Genomic DNA, 14,046 nt, shown 5'->3' with positions numbered 1-14,046 from the left:
CCATTTACTGAATAGGAAATCATTTCCCCATTGCTTGTTTTTGTCAGGTTTGTCAAAGAAAGGATGGTTGTAGGTATATGGTACTATTTCTGGGGTCTCTATTCTGTTTCTTTTGTCTATGTGTCTGTTCTGGCACCAGTACCATGCTGTTTTGGTTATCATACCCCTGTAGTATGTAGTTTGAAGTTGGGTGGCATGATGCCTCCAGCTTTGTTCTTTTTGCTTAGGATTCCTTTGCACTTTAAATATTTTCCACAAAGTTGGTTAGCATTAATCTGTGCTTTGATGTAACCCCTTGTTAAAATGTTGGGCAGAACATAGCCAAGGGAAGAACAATGTTGCACATCAATGCTTTGGAGTATGTTTATTCAATCAATCTTACATATATATATATAATTTCATTGGCCTATTTACCAAGATGTTCTACAACAGTTAGATTGCTAGTAGCCCTGTAATTCCATATCTGTTATTTCTGTAGTTATATTCTCTTTTTTTTTTTTTGGAATCTGGAAATGTCTTTTGCTAAAGAATAATTTTCTTGCTTATAACACTGAGGCAGACCAAAACATCCATAGAAGTTTAAATTCTTGCTTATGTTATTCTTTGAATTACATACGTTCTCACTGAACTCCCTGAACTTAAGTGTGTGTGTGTTCTCAGAGATGATATTTCTGAAGTGCCTACAGATGTGAACCAAACTTCACTAAACCATGCTATATGACTTCTGTGGCCACTTTAAAAACCACAATCGGCCGGGCGTGGTGGCTCACGCCTGTAATCCCAGCACTTTGGGAGGCCGAGGCGGGTGGATCACGATGTCAACAGATTGAGACCATCCTGGTCAACATGGTGAAACCCCGTCTCTACTAAAAATACAAAAAATTAGCTGGGCACGATGGCGCGTGCCTGTAATCCCAGCTACTCAGGAGGCTGAGGCAGGAGAATTGCCTGAACCCAGGAGGCGGAGGCTGCCCTGAGCCAAGATTGTGCCATTGCACTCCAGCCTGGGTAACAAGAGTGAAACTCTGTCTCAAAACTAAAAAACAAAAAACACACACAATCATTAATATCAGTATAAATGGTAAAAATATATACTGGCATGTAACTACTATAAATAATTGCCTCCAATTATTAGTCCTAATTGCAATGTTGGTATCTACATTCACATTGTTTATAACGAGTGAAATAAAATTGTGTTCAGGATAGTGAAATTGTGTCATGAAGTGCTGCTTGTTCTTTTTTTTTTCTTCTAAAAGTAGGATTATATTTTAACTCAGTAATCCCATTTTTGGAAATTAGAAATCTCTTTATCCTAGTACAACTCTGCTCACTCAAGTACTCACAGTGAGATTTCAGAAGCTAGGATGGTTCTACAATAAATATATTTATCCCTGAAGGTAGAAGTTTAAAATTCAAAATGATGAAGGTGCTGCTATACACTGCTACAGTTGCTTCCTAACGTTTTCCTCCTTAGGCAGGAAATACAGTTCAGCACTAAGCCAAAGGGATCCTAAATGGACCAATTCATTCAAGATAATGGAGGCTTACGTTCATTGCATGAAGGATTAGTTACAAAATGGCAATGCTACACTCATTAGGTTTTTCTCAAGATCTATAAAGGAAACAATGAACCAATGATTAACTGTAACTTACACCTTTTTTAATGTACACATTTCAAGTTCATAATAGGAGGCATTATATACTAATCATTCACACTAGTGGCATTGAAAACCCTTTAAGACTATTATCAAAAGATATAATACAGTCAGGTAAGTTTAAACCTATAAAAGAATCACTGCCATTGACTTCTACAAAATTTTAGTGCCAAACTTACTGCTATAAAAGATATGTAATGCCACAGAATACAAACGCCCATGGGAGAATAACTCAATACAATAACCCAATAATAATGCATGTAAGCATGTGGGCAGTAGAGGAAAAGGAAGGGAAAATAGGGTACTCATTGGAAACATATATAGTATTCAGGTTCAGATAGTTCAGTTTTTCTCAAACTATAAGATGCTGAGTATTCTAAGAAGACAAATTACCAACAACATTGTTTCTTATAAAATATATTTAATGTATTTAAACACACTTCTATAATTGTTATTATCATGCAAGAATCCACATTGAAATAATTGAGAAATAAGTGTTGGGTACATCACGAACGCATGAAGTAGAATTAAATGTCAAAGTTTCATATACATATTAATTTTAATGTTAATGCTAAATATTTATTAGTAGTATTTACCAACTAATTTTACTGATATACATTCATCAAAGCTCCATGTTATCCAACTTGTCACCATTTCAACTGGTTTTGTCTTTATGTCCTTAATTTTAAAAAATGATTTAATCTATTTAATTTGTATTATTGTTTTGGACCTTTAATAAGTTAGAATATGAATAACTTTTTAAGTCATTTCTTGAAACAATTTATTTTGCAGATCATTTTTTGTCTTCTTTAATCAAAGTGCATATTGCACCCATGAACTATCATATGTATTCTATCAACATATAATTATTTAAAAAGTATTTCCAATAAATTTGGAAAATGTATATTTCCAACAAAATTTCTAGTAATTTCTATATTACATGGTATATTCCAGAATGGCAATGGAATAACTGAATTATGGAATGTTTAAACTAGGAGGAACTTGGGTATAGTTTCATCACTTAAGGGTAAAGTGAGGCCAGGAGAGATGAGATGACTAGGACTCACTTTACTCCGTGAGTTGGACGACGGATGCTTTCCAGTTTCTAATTCTGTACTCTTCCACCTGGCTCCTTATATCCTGATACCACAAACATTTAAAAGAAAGAGAGAGAAAAGAAGGAACAGAAGGAGAAAAGAAAGAAATTGTATTCACCAAGAATAAAAATGTTGCCCAGTAATACTGTTGCAGAATTGAAACATTAGATGAAATCTGTTTGATATTCAGCCAAAGTATTTGACATATCATGAAATTCCATAAATAATCAGTTATAGGAAGAGACATTAAGGACTATGACATGTACCCTAGAGGTAGACTGTAGAACCTAACAAAGAATAGATAATGGTCCTCAGCACAGATTAGTGACTCAGCTTGAGCAAAAGCAAATTAAGGCTGAATTTCAAGAATAGTTTTTAAATTAGTTAACCCTCACAGGTAGGGGACTGTTTGAATGTATGAAACACTCATGTTGGCTTAGGCCTTTATTAAACCTTTATTAAAAGGTTATTGGACTGTTTTATAGAAGCCAAAGCTAGAAAGGTAACTCAGCCCCTTGTAGGATTAAAACCCATCTAAAAGCTATCAAGAATGAAGACAATTACATTTATCACCTCTTCTTTCATGGAGTTAGTAGATTCTCATTGTGTGTCTCTTTGAATATCAGTTTCATGATCTTTTTGTTTGTAGGAAAATTGGTCCTCCTATTTCAAGATCCAGTAAATAGAGACTGGAATCAATGTGCCCCAAATCAAAATTCCTCAGAGATAACCTGTTCTTCCATCTTGGAGGTAGGTGGTGAAAAGCAATGTCGGGGCAGGACCTTCTGCCCCCTCAACAGCGATTATGGAAGTAGACCCCCTTGAATAACATCATCAGGAGATTCTCAAAGAGTGTAACAGGGTGCAGAGAGCGAGCTTTGGCAAAGACACATGTGACTTCCTTAACGCTGTGTATCCTTTGGAAAGATGGAAACTATGGGCAACAGAAAAAGTAAGAAAGTATAGAAAATAAACTGAGGCAGAGAGTAGAAGGGAGATATCCACATTAGCCTCTTGAAGGATTGTTCACCCGTTCCAGTCCATAGGTTGCAACCACAGCAAGCTTTGCTTTAGGACCCCTCAGTGAGCCCAAGGAAAGTAGAGATGGGCTGATAACCAGAGCTTGCTTATCCCCTTTACTCTCTGGATCTGCTTCACCTGATCCTGGTCACCCTTTTCAGAATTCCTGCCCAGCAACTTACTGCTAAGTCTACTTCTTGCCTTCCTGTGGACCTAGGACATTGATATTATCTGCAACGACTGCCACTTAAACAAACGTAATCTTGGAGATTATCTAACCAATCCTGATATGCTGAAACAATATGTGTTTTCACATGGGAGAGTCCTTTGTTTAAATCCTTAATTAATGCTGAGAAGCCATCTAACCAAAATCAATTCACTTATCCTGACTCTTGATTTCTCATCAAGATAATGATGATTTGCTCAATGAGTTTCTGCCTAAAAATATAGGATAAATTAAGTAATAATAATAACTCAAAACAACAACTAGATTTCTAGTTTATATCTCCTCTCCTAAACCCTGATCATAACTTGCACAGCAAGTCATGAATTTTGGGTCCCTTCATTCAATACATGTACCTTTATTGAGTACCTACATATGCAAAGCATTAGCCTAGAAACTTCATGGAAAACAATAATTTATCAATCACAGTATCCTGCCCGAAAGGAAATTACAAAGTTAAAATGGACAATACATAAAAAGAAGAAAGGAAGGAAAGAAGGAAGGAAGGAAAGAAGGAGGGAAGGAGGGAAGGTGGGAAGGAAGGAAGGAGGGAAGGAGGGAAAGAGGGAGGGAGGGAAGGAGGGAGGAAGGAAGGAAGGAAAGAAGGAAGGGAGGGACAGAGGGAGGGAGGGAGGGAAAGGAAGGAAGGAAAGGAGAGAGAAAAGAAAGACTTGAAAATTGTCTACTGTGCACTAGGCTTTTTAGATACATAATCATACCCTTCATAAGCAGTGTTTTAGGTAGGCATTATTGTTCTCATTTTATGAATAAGTGAACAGAGGCTCAGAGGGATTAAGTGACTCTGGGGAAATATTTTTAAAATTGTTCAGATAATGTGCTGTGATGTGATTATAGTAGAAAAACATTGCTTTCAACTCTGTAGCTGAGGACTTTGTGAAGCAGATGAAATCTGAGCCCTCTATACTGGGTGGGATTTAGGCATTGGCAGAAACACCAGCATGAGCCAGGGATCTGACAGCAGAAAGAACATAGCCATGTCTGAGACTAGCAAACAGCTAGATCAGTTCATAGTATTATACATAAAGGGGAGAAGTCTTGGGAATGAGGTTGGGGCCAGATGACAGCGAACCTGAATGTCCAGCTAATGTGCTATCAAATTATTGTGGGTAGCAGAGAACCACTGAAGTTGAGTGAAAGAAAAATACCCTCAGATCTTTGGCCAGAAGCAATATCTGAGAAAAACTGGCATGGGGAGCGTATGACAACTATCAGGGCAGGAGGTAACAGGGAGTTTGATTTAGAATTTCAGCCACAAAAATGGACAAATCATCAAGGTAAGAAAGAAAATTGACAGATGAAGAATCAACAGATCTTCATAATCTTTAAATATATTCTTAAAATTTTAACTACTTTTATTTTTAATTATTATAGATACATGATATTACATTAGATGGTCAAGAGAAGAAAAAGCCAAAGATGTCATGAATCTGAGAAATAAGAGACTCTAACAGTAGCTGAGAGCAAATAAAGAATCAGATCCTTTTCTCTTCTACTCCCTGAGCTTTCTGTTTAACAGGAAGCTAATTTTGCAACTTTTTATACTAACAAAAATGAAGCATATTGTTTTCATAAACCTTTGTAAAATCTGCTGCATTCTCTGACATATTTGCAAATAATGCCACATTCTGCACAGTTTATGTACAACATGCTTCACATTACTAACAGAGAACCATCACTAAAATAATATTCTATAACAAAATTATGAAGGTCATTCCTTAAAATACTATTTTAGAAGTGGAAATACATTTGTTGAGAAGTGTTAATAATTTGATACTTATACATTAGACACACATGTATTTTTACCCACTAACAATCTGATTTTTATTATTCAGCCTCATGACATTTAGAACAGTGGCTGTCAACTCCAGCTGCACATTAGAATCACCTGTAGAGCTTTAAAGAATGCTGTTGCCTGAGTCCTCACCTGAGTTCTGCTATAAATGACCTAGGAGCAGCTTGGGAATTGTGTATGTGTTTCATAAGGCTCTCTAGATGATTTTAATGCAAAACCCATGGTTGAGAACCACTCAGCAATAAGAAAAATGATTGATTATGTTAGAGATGATTAAGTAGTTTATCTTGCCATCCAAAAGATTAGCTACATTTACATAATTTGTACACATAAGATCCCAAACTAGTCTTGCCCTAACATTTAATATGAGAAAAGTTGTATCAAGAAGGAGAGCTTGGTGGGCTGAGTGGTCAGAATAGAGGGAATAAATGAACAACAAGATGTGAAGTAGGCTGACTTCTAAAACATTTTGCTTATTCTTTCCTCCTGACTCAGCAGCAACCTCTGGACTATTACCGCAGTGAAAGCTCTCCTTCAGTCACTCACTCTGCAAACACTCTCTTGCTGGCTGGCTTACCCCATCATGAATATCCCCAGTTCCTCCACTCAGCCTTCCAGTGGCACCTGTGACTGGGTGCAAAGCCCAAGATAAGGCTTTTGGTCACATTGAAACTCATAGAAACTGAGAGGCGAGAGCTAGCACTCTGGCCCTGTTTCTTCCTGTTTGCAGGAATGCTGAATGATCTGCTTATTCCCAAATCTCTTCTCTTTTCTGTCATACAATGAGTAAGGTGCTGATTAGCTCCGTGGCTTAAGGCATTGTCAACAGAAATCCCATATTAAATGTCCCTGTTGCCTAGGCAGAGTTAAACATTTCTTTCTATTGCTCATCATTGATGAAGAGAAAACTGCTACCCTTTCTATAGCAGGCAGGACTGTGAGGGAATTGGACAAGGAACAAGCCGTGGGGGATATTTAGGGTGTACAGCAATAAGATGACCTCTAGCTGTTCTGCATTGCTCACTACTGTTCCATTAATAAGGTTTTCTTCAAGGTTGGCTCTGGTCTTCGTTCATTTTATTACTTTTCCATGGAGTCCTCCTCAGTGTTTCAACTATAATTCTATTCATTTCTCAAAGCTTAGTTAAAATACAGTTTTACTCATCTCACCATACCAATCAATCTTTCTCTACTCTCTCAGCTTTGGAATTAGATATCTTTGCACTTGTCATTCTTCCTTACCAGACTTAAGCATCCAAAGACAGAATTTGCCTTTGTCCAATGTATATACAACGTGGCACCAATTGCCATCCAGTGCACATAAGAGGTATTCAGCAAATCTGATAAGTGAATTAAGTATTATAGATCACTGTAAATTTCATCAAAGAATTCATGAACAACTGGAATTATTTCAGTATTGAAATAACTAATAAGTTTCAACATGAGAGAGGTGAAAGGCTCAAGAGTCTCCCCTGGAATGGATATTTAAAGAGGTATTTAATTATTCGACATAAATAATGGACTTTTTCTGAAACAAACATGAATATTCTCACTAACTTAATCTTATGGGATTACAGTTGTTCTTTTTTTCCAACTCTTTAATAGTTGCATATGTTTTTTTCTGAAACACTATTTAAATAAGCTTGCTTTATGCAAGTCCCAGAAGTCACTGAAATCACTATAATTCTTGATTTAAAGAAGTTAATATATTTTCTGCCAGAGTGACAAGAGGCTCATCACTTACCTCTGAGCCCTATATGTGGCACATTCAAGAATGACTTCTCCACCTCCAAGGACTGACAAGCTGTATGTTTATTTATGAGACCTTAATCCAAACTATTCTTATTTCCTGATTTCTGAGAGAGTAGCTACAAGGTAGAGATTTTAATTACCAAAGTCCTCAACAGTTCTAAGTTAGTTAAGAGTCATCCTAACATTGCTTTCATTGCAACACATGGGTTTTTATTTTTTTTTTTTAATTTTTTAAAATTTATTTTTATTTTTTTATTGCATTTTAGGTTTTGGGGTACCTGTGCAGAACATGCAAGATAGTTGCATAGATACACACGTGGCAGTGTGTTTTGCTGCCTTCCTCCCCTTCACCCACATTTGGCATTTCTCCCCATGCTATCCCTCCCCAGCTCCCCCACTCCCGCTGTCCCTCCCTATTCCCCCCAACAGACCCCAGTGTGTAGTGTTCCCCTCCCTGTGTCCATGTGTTCTCATTGTTCATCACCTGCTTATGAGTGAGAATATGTGGTATTTCATTTTCTGTTCTTGTGTCAGTTTGCTGAGAATGATGTTCTCCAGATTCATCCATGTCCCTACAAAGGACACGAACTCATCATTTTTGATTGCTGCATAATATTCCATGGTGTATATGTGCCACATTTTCCCAATCCAGTCTATCATTGATGGGCATTTAGGTTGGTTCCAGGTCTTTGCTATTGTAAACAGTGCTGCAATGAACATTTGTGTGCATGTGTCCTTATGGTAGACCGATTTATGGTCCTTTGGATATATACCCAGTAATGGGATTGCTGGGTCAAATGGAATTTCTATTTCTAGGTCCTTGAGGAATTGCCACACTGTCTTCCACAATGGTTGAACTAATTTACACTCCCACCAGCAGAGTAAAAGTGTTCCTATTTCTACACAGGTTTTAGCCTATTTAAAATTGCTTTGCTTTTACATCATAAACCTTGTTTGACCCAAACCAACCTTGTTTCATTGGTAAGTTTCACCAAATTTGGAGAAGTATTTGGAAAATTTTCATTTCCACATTCCTTTGAGGTTTTTCTACCCTACAAAGTACCTAGCATAGAGCCTTTCAGATATCCAGTACTCAGGATACTTGGAGGAATAACAAATGAATGAGGGAATGGTGTTTACATTTTGCCAATAGAAGTAATTGAGATCAGAATTTGAGATATGTTGGTATTTAGTTCAGAAAAATGTAAACATGATGGAATTTTCAGCTGAAAAACTTCCTTTGAAATCTAAATATCTTATAAATAAGATATGCCCTTGCCTTTGTTACTAGGCATCTTTTGATATATATGCCTAAATCTTTCAACTAAATTATAAATTACAGAGGAGGCTGAGTGTGGTGGCTCACGCCTGTAATCCTAGCACTTTGGGAGGCTGAGGTGGGCAGATAGCCTCAGCTCAGGAGTTAGAGACTACCCTGCACAACATGGTGCAACCCCATCTCCACTAAAATATGAAAATTAGCCGGGCATGGTGGTGTATGCCTGTAGTCCCAGCTACTCAGGAGGCTGAGGCATGAGACTCGCTTGAGCCTGAAAGGTGAAGGTTGCAGTGAGCCAAGACCATGCCACTGCACTCCAGCCTGGGAGACAGAGCGAGACCCCATCTCAAAAAAAAAAAAAATTACAGAGGAATTATGCTTATTTCTCAGCACAGAACCTAACACCTAGTAGACATTCTATACATTTGTATGACTGATCTATTTCTACATTGTGCAATATTTTGCCTTCAGACTTGTGTCTTCACCATTATACACTCTCCTTCCAGATAGGACCTGCTGGATTGGAATTTAGTGTCCAAGATCAGACTGAGCCATTTACGCAAACATAACGTCAGGACCAGCCCTTGGAAAATTGCAAAGTGGAAAGGAATGTCCTCATTGATGCTTTTCTTCACAATTTTCTTCTTCTCCATCAGGAAATCATTGATCCTCTACTTGCTTTAGAAAAGGATCTGATTTACTCAATGCAAAGACATATTAAGAAACAAAAGCAAATTTACATAAATGGGACTGCATCAAACTAAAAGCTTACATCTGCACAACAAAGAAGATAATTGACAGAATGAAGAAACCTATACAATAAAAAATATTTGCATCTGATATGAAATTAATATTCAAAATACAGAGCTCAAAAGCAAGAAAATAAATCACCCAATTTCAAAAAAGGTAAAAGATCTGAATAGACATTTCTTAAAAGGCATGCAGATGGCCAATAGGAATATGAAAAATGGTCAACATCACTAATCATAGGGAAATGCAAATCAAACCACAGTATCATCTCACCCCTGTTAGAATGGCTATTATCAAGAAGAAAAAAGGTAATAAATATTGGGGAGGATATGAAGAAGAGGGAACACTTATATACTATCGGTGGGAATGTAAATTAATACAAGCACTATTCAAAGGTGTCACCATCTTAGCAAGTTACTACTGCAGCAAAAGTAATAACTGTAAATCTATTGGAGTACTATGAGCAGCCCAATGAGCAGGGAAAAAAAGAAAGCTACACTGGTACTTCCCCACTCATCTCAGTTAAAGTGTGAACTCTGTTGAACTGATTTTGCTTGGAAGAAATACAAGAAAGGTTTCCCCAGAACACCTTTGAAAGCTGGTGCCTTATAAATGGAAACAAAGAAATCACTTCACAGAAAATTTGTTTGCTTCAACAGACAGGTCGTGAGGCTGCTTCTTGCTGTGTAGATCACAATGGTGACCAAGTGCTGGCTGTGAATGGGCCACACGGCACTCAGTATTTACCAACAAGATTAAAGAAATAGTGACTATGAAATTCTTATTTCAAACTCTAATTTTCTAGGATTATCGAGGAAGGTCAGCATTTTACAAACACTTTATTTTCTTACATTCACTTTTCTTTTAATCGTGACCAGTCAAGATAATGTGCATGAGATATTTGTTTCTGTGTGTTAGAGACAGAATGTTTGTTCTTAGCTACTGCAAGGAAAAATTAGCAGACAAAAAATTTTTTAGCAAGGCAATTTTACCTCTACAGAAAGGGTACTGCTCATCAACTATCTTGCTACGAGAGTATAATGAACAAAAGAAAGGCAGGAATATTTATTTTTTTGTGCATTGGGCCTTTACTGCTGTATATGAGCTTTAGTGGTTGGAGCTAGACTTTAGGGCTTAACTTAAACTTGATTGGCTAATAATTTAAAACTGTTTTGAATCGGTAAAGGCAATGGAGAACAAAAGGAAAAGACAAAGTTGCTTGTGAAAGGACGTAGAAAAGTAATAACACTTCTAAATAAGGAAGGGGCATATAGGCTGCGAGCTGGGACATGCCTGTGAGCATATCTAGTACAAATACCTTTTTACTTTCTATGCTGTGTAACAAATTATCCCCAAATATAGCGTCTTAAAACAACAAATGTCTCTTACTTCACACAGTTTCTAAGGATCAAGAATTCAGGAGAGCTTGGGGGTCTCTCAAGAGGTTGCAGTCAAGCTGCCAGCTGGGGCTGCTGTCACTGCAAGGCTCAACTGGAGCTAGAGAATCACTTCTCAAATCACATCGTTCTTGGCTTGCCTCAGTTCCTCACGGCCGTTGGCTGGAGGCCTCCATAGCTTACCATGTGGCCTTTCTACATAGGCTGCTTGAGTGTCTTTGAGAGTTGGCAACTAGCTGCCTCCAGAGTGAGTAATCAGAGAAAAAGAAGCAGTATCCAAGACAGAAGCCACAGTGTTTATGACCTAACCTCCAAAGTGGCACATCATAACTCTTCCTGAATTTTCTGGGCCACGGAGGTCAATCCTGGTACAACGTGGAAGGAGATGACACAAAAATCTGAATACCAGAGGGTGCAGCTCACTGGAAGCCATCTTGGAAGTTGGCTACCAAAGAAGATTTCTTTAGATGCCAATTTTCTATGATACAGCTAAAGAATACAATGGATAGTTTATTGCCCTTCCAAGTAGCAGATCTTAACTTTTTTGCGGGTGGAGTGGAGGAGTAATTATAGGTTCCTTTTATGTCTCTAATGAAAACTCTGAATATCCTTCCCAAGAGAATGTATAGTTGACCCTCTGTATCAGTAGGTTCTTCATCCACAATTTAACCAACTGGGGATTAAAAATATTCCACAAAAATAACAATACAACAACAAAAATCATCATAATCATCTTTCTTTTTTTTTTTGAGATGGAGTTTTGCTCTTGTTACCCAGGCTGGAGTGCAATGGCGCCATCTGGGCTCACTGCAACCTCCGCCTCCTGGGTTCAGGCAATTCTCCTGCCTCAGCCTCCTGGGTAGCTGGGATTACAGGCAGGCACCACCGTACCCAGCTAATTTTTTGTATATTTGGTGGAGACAGGGTTTCACCATGTTGAACAGGATGGTCTCAATCTCTTGACCTCGTGATCCACCCGCTTCGGCCTCCCAAACTGCTGGGATTACAGGCGTGAGCCACCACGCCCGGCCCATAATCATCATTTTTTATAACAATGGTATACATAGCATTTACATTTTATTAGTTATTAGAGGTAATCTAGAGATAGTGTAAAGTGTATGGAAGGATATAGGTTATATATTAACACTATACCATTTTATGTAAGGAACTTGAGCATCCACTGGGTTTTGTATCTGCAGTATTGGTATTTGGCTCCTGGAATCAATCCCCCACAGATTCCAGGGATGACTGTACAAATGAGTCATTATAATTTTGCACATAATTTCCTAGAGTCCAAGCATTCATTAAAGATTTTATAATAACTTCAGCTTTATAAACACTATCCTTAACAGTTACCTTCATCTTGCAATCACTAAGCCAAGGATATAACTGCCATTGGGAACTTATAGTGGGATATACATAGACTTATTTAATCAAATCACAGTTGACATTTTTATTTAACCAGAAATTCAAAGAGCTCTGAATAGAACATGGCTGTTTTCTGAACCAAGCTTGCAAAGAAATTCCTGTATAGGAAACTCAATTCTTATTTAAGTTGCAGTCTTTGAGAGATAAAGAAGTCCTAGAGGGTGCTGTCTCTATATATGCCAGTAAAAAAGTCCTTTGCCTTTCAGGGCAAAGTAAAGGGAGATTAAGGAATTTTGCTGTGGAGAACCCCTGTGAACAAAAATGTGATGTTTCGCCATGGTGTTTGATAATATATGAGAGCTACCTATGTTTAAAACTGTGGTCAATACAGTTAACCACTAAATTGATATTTTCATAAGACCTCTTTCCATTCTTTCTTTTTTTAGGTTTACATTTTGAAATCCAGACCTTAAACCACTGTCCTAGTCCATTTTCTGTTGCTATAACAGAATACTATAAATTGAGTAATTTACAAAGAAAAGAAGTTTATTTGGCTTATTGTTTTGGAGACTGGGAAGCCCAAGAGCATGGTATCAGTACCTGGCAAAGGCACGGCAGAAAGCGTCCTATGGTGAGAGCACATGAAACAGAGAGAGCTTGCTTTTATACCAAAGCCACTCCTGCAATTGCTAACTCACTCCCATGATAACAGCATTAATCTATTCACTACAGAAGAACTCTTATGACCCAATTACCTCTTAAAAGTTCCACTCTCTCAACACTGCTACATTGGGGATTAAGTTTCTAATACAGGAATTTTTAGAGATATATTCAAACCTTAGCAACTATGGACACTCTCCTCCAGCCTGCTAGTTCCAGGCACTGAGTTATTATCTTTCTTTTCCACTAAATGTAATCTTTTTTTTTTTTTAAAGCCCACAGCACCTGGTACTCCTAAGCGGTCTCCCATCCAACTACTAACCAGGCCTGACCCTGCTTAGCTTCTGAGATCAGATAAGATCGGGCGTGTTTAGGGTGGTATGGCCATAGACTAAACGTAATCTTTAGAGCAAGTTTCTCAAACATGACCTTCCTCTTCCAACTGATCATTTAGAATGTTCAGCAGATTCTATATTCTAGTATCATTTAATGGAAGACTTTCAGCACAGAGTGAAAGTTTATAATAATCTAGGACTATGTTCCCTTCTTATGCATTCTCAGAGCATTCTATGACGTACATGTCATAGCATCCTATGACACACACATACATACATACACACATGTGTATATATAATTATACAAGTACTATGCTAGTACTATATATATACTAATACATAGACAATTTGTATAAAATGGACTATATAATATTCTAAACCAATAATTATTATTCCATAGTTCTATATGGAGGGAAATACAACCATGAATCTTACAGGGCTGAAGTAAAATAGTAAGAGATCATGGACTGAGTCGAAAAGTCTGGCTTTGATAGTTCTTAGCTGTGCAAACTAGGCTTGTTCTCTGAGTCTGTTTCTTCATCAGCTTCCCTATACAAAATGGCATAATACATTACATGACCACTTTTTAGAATTTCAGGGGGTCCAATGGGACAATTAATGTGGAAAATAACTTGTAAACTACAAAAAACTAAACTCAATGTGTTATCATTATTATTAAATGTACTGTTTAGTTGAC

General features: G+C 37.4%; 1 protein-coding gene and 1 pseudogene across 5 annotated transcripts in view; both read right to left on the bottom strand.

The window, feature by feature from the left end:
- The window catches only part of PDE4D (phosphodiesterase 4D), a 1,594,380-nt gene that overhangs the window by 1,205,653 nt on the left and 374,681 nt on the right, over positions 1-14,046 (bottom strand). The window lies entirely within an intron of this gene.
- On the bottom strand, positions 13,288-13,406 carry LOC118151729 (5S ribosomal RNA; annotated as a pseudogene).

Source organism: Callithrix jacchus, chromosome 2 (genome assembly GCF_049354715.1).
Source record: "Callithrix jacchus isolate 240 chromosome 2, calJac240_pri, whole genome shotgun sequence".
Taxonomy (NCBI): Eukaryota; Metazoa; Chordata; class Mammalia; order Primates; family Cebidae; genus Callithrix; species Callithrix jacchus.
The sequence above is the reverse complement of the archived record's forward strand: the minus strand, read 5'-3'. Positions and strand labels throughout refer to the sequence as shown.